Source organism: Balaenoptera acutorostrata, chromosome 18, assembly GCF_949987535.1.
Source record: "Balaenoptera acutorostrata chromosome 18, mBalAcu1.1, whole genome shotgun sequence".
Lineage (NCBI taxonomy): Eukaryota > Metazoa > Chordata > Mammalia > Artiodactyla > Balaenopteridae > Balaenoptera > Balaenoptera acutorostrata.
In genome coordinates this window covers 55487901-55491760 of record NC_080081.1, presented here as the reverse complement: position 1 = coordinate 55491760, position 3860 = coordinate 55487901, and positions in this window count along the sequence as shown.

The window sequence follows — 3860 nt, the reverse complement described above, 5'->3', positions numbered from 1 at the left end:
ATGAAATGATTATCACAATAAGTTTAACGAACATCCATTATCTCATATAGGTACAAAATTAAAGAAATAGAAAAAGAATTTTCCTTGTGATGAGCACTCTAAGAATTTACTCTCTTAACATTTTTCAAATATAACATTACAGCAGCGTTAATTTTTTAAAATTTTTTATTGGAGTATAATTGATTTACAATGTTGTGTTACTTTCTGCTGAATAGCAAAGTAACTCAGTTATACATATACATATATCCACTCTTTTTTAGATTCTTTTCCCATATAGGTCATTACGGAGTATTGAGTAGAGTTCCCTGTGCTCTACAGTAGTTCCTTATTAGTTATCTATTTTATATACAGTAGTATGTATATGTCGATCCCAATCTCCCATTTATCCCTCCCCCCTTCCCCCTTGGTAACCATAAGATTGTTTTCTACATCTTTAACTCTACTTCTGTTTTGTAAATAAGTTCCTTTGTACCATTTTTTTAGATTCTACATATAAGTGATATGCGATATTTGTCCTTCTCTGCCTGACTTATTTCACTCAGTATGACAATCTCTAGGTACATCCATGTTGCTACAAATGGTATTATTTAGTTCTCTTTTATGGATGAGTAATATTCCATTGTATATATGTACCACATCTTCTTTATCCATTCCTCTGTTAATTGACATTCTTTTTTATTAATTACAAAAAATTTTTAAAATTTATTTCTGGCTGCATTGGGTCTTTGCTGCTGCGCTCGGGCTTTCTCTAGTTGCGGCGAGTGGGGGCCACTCCTTGTTGCAGTGTGCGGGCTTCTCATTGCAGTGGCTTCTCTTGTTGCGGAGCATGGGCTCTTGGTGTGCAGGCTTCAGTAGTTGTAGCACACGAGCTCAGTAGTTGTGGCTTGCAGGCTCTAAAGCACAGGATCAGCAGTTGTGGCACACAGGCTTAGTTGCTCTGCGGCATGTGGGATCTTCCCGGACCAGGGCTCAAACCCGTGTCCCCTGCATTGGCAGGCAGATTCTTAACCACTGTGCCACCAGAGAAGCCCTCGATTGACATTTAGATTGCTTCCATGTCCTAGTTATTGTAAATAGTGCTGCAATGAACAATGGGGTGCATGTATCCTTTCAAATTATGGTTTTCTCTGGGTGTATGCCCAGGAGTGGGATTGCTGGATCGTATGTTAGCTGTATTTTTAGTTTTTTAAGGAACCTCCATACTGTTCTCCATAGTGGCTGTAACAATTTACATTCCCACCAACAGTGTAGGAGGGTTGCCTTTTCTCCACACCCTCTCCAGCATTTATTGTTCATAGATTTTTTGATGATGGCCATTCTGATTGGTGTGAGGTGATACCTCATTGTAGTTTTGATTTGCATTTCTTGAATAATTAGTGATGTTGAGCATCTTTTCATGTGCTTCTTGGCCATCTGTGTGTCTTCTTTGTAGAAATGTTTATTTAGATCTTCTGCCCATTTTTTGATTGGGTTGTTTGTTTTTTTGATATTGAGCTGCATGTGCTGTTTGTATATTTTGGAGATTGATCCCTTGTCGGTTGCTTCATTTGCAAATATTTTCTCCCATTCTGAGGGTTGTCTTTTCATCTTGTCTATGGTTCCCTTTGCTGCACCAAAGCTTTTAAGTTTCATTAGGTCCCATTTCTTTATTGTTTTTATTTTCATTACTCTAGAAAGTGGGTCGAAAAGATCTTGCTATTATTTACGTCAAAGAGTGTTCTGCCTGTTTTCCTCTAAGAGTTTTATAGTGTCTGTTCTTAAATTTAGGACTTTAATCAATTTTGAGTTTATCTTTGTGTATGGTGTTAGTGAGTGTTCTAATTTCATTCTTTTACATGTAGCTGTCCAGTTTTCCCAGCACCACTTATTGAAGAGACTGTCTTTTCTCCATTGTATATTCTTGCCTCCTTTGCCAAAGATAAAGAGACTGTATGTGCGTGGGTTTATCTCTGGGCTTTCTATCCTGTTCCATTGATCTGTAGTTTTGTTTTTCTGCCAGTACCATACTGTCTTGATTACTGTAACTTTGTAGTGTAGTCTGAAGTCAGGGAGCCTTATTCCTCCAGCTCCACTTTTCTTTCTGAAGATTGCTTTGGCTATTCGGGGTCTTTTGTGTTTCCATACAAATTGTAAAATTTCTTGTTCTAGTTCTGTGAAAAATGCCTTTGGTAATTTGATAGGGATTGCATTGAACCTGTAGATTGCTTTGGGTAGTATAGTCATTTTCACAATATTGATTCTTCCAATCCAGCAGCATGGTATATCTCTCCATCTGTTTATGTTATCTTTGATTTCTTTTATCAGTGTTTTATAGTTTTCTGAGTACAGGTGTTTGCCTCCTTAGGTAGGTTTATTCCTAGGTATTTTATTCTTTTTCTTGTGATGGTAAATGGGAGTGTTTCCTTAATTTCTCTTTCTGATCTTTCATTGTTAGTGTATAGGAATACAAGAGATTTCTGTGCATTAATTTTGTATCCTGCAACCTTACCAAATTCATTGATTAGTTCTAGTAATTTTCTGGTGTCATCTTTAGGATTTTCTACATATAGTATCATGTCATCAGCAAACAGTGACAATTTTACTTCTTTTCCAATTTGGATTCCTTTTATTTCTTTTTCTTCTCTGATTGCTGTGGCTAAGACTTCCAAAACTATGTTGAATAATAGTGGCGAGAGTGGACATCCTTGTCTTGTTCCTGATCTTAGAGGAAATGCTTTCAGTTTTTCACCATTGAGAATGATGTTTGCTGTGGGTTTGTCATATATGGCCTTTATTATGTTGAGGTAGGTTCCCTCTGTGCCCACTTTCTGGAGAGTTTTTATCATAGATGGGTGTTGAATTTTGTCAAAAGCTTTTTCTGCATCTATTGAGATGATCATATGGTTTTTATTCTTTAATTTGTTAATATTGTGTATCATACTGATTGATTTGTGTGTTGAAGAATCCTTGCATCCCTGGGATAAATCCCACTTGATCATCGTATATGATCTTTTTAATGTGTTGTTGGATTCTGTTTGCTAGTATTTTGTTGAGGACTTTTGTGTCTACGTTCATCAGTGATATTGTCTATAAAATTTTCTTTTTTTCTGATATCTTTGTCTGGTTTTGGTATCAGGGTGACAGTGGCCTTGTAGAAAGAGTTTGGGAGTGTTCCTCCCTCTGCAATTTTTTGGAAGAGTTTGAGAAGGACAGGTGTTAACTCTTCTCTTAATGTTTGATAGAATTCACCTGTGAAGCCATCTGGTCCTGGACTTTTGTTTGTTGGAAGATTTTTAATTACAGTTTCAATTTCATTACCTGTGATTGGTCTGTTTATATTTTCTAATTCTTCCTGTTTCAACCTGGGAAAGTTGTACCTTTCCAAAAATTTGTCCATTTCTTCCAGGATGTCCATTTTATTGGCATATAGTTGCTTGTAGTAGTGTCTTATGATCTTTTGTGTTTCTTCAGTGTCAGTTGTAATCTCCTCTTTTTCATTTCTAATTTTATTGATTTGAGTCCTCTCCCTTTTTTTCTTGATGAGTCTGGCTAAAGGTTTATCAATTTTCTTTATCTTCTCAAAGAACCAACTTTTGGTTTTATTGATCTTTGCTATTGTTTTATTCGTTTCTATTTCATTTATTTCTGCTCTGATCTTTATGATTTCTTTCCTTCTACTAACTTTGGGTTTTTTTTGTTGTTGTTGTTCTTCTTTCTCTAGTTGCTTTAGGTGTAAGGTTTTATTGTTTATTTGAGATTTTTCTTGTTTCTTGAGGTGAGCTTGAATTGCTTTGAACTTCCCTCTTAGAACTGCTTTTGCTACGTCCCATAGGTTATGGATCATCATGTTTTCGTTGTCATTTGTTTCTAGGTATTTTTAA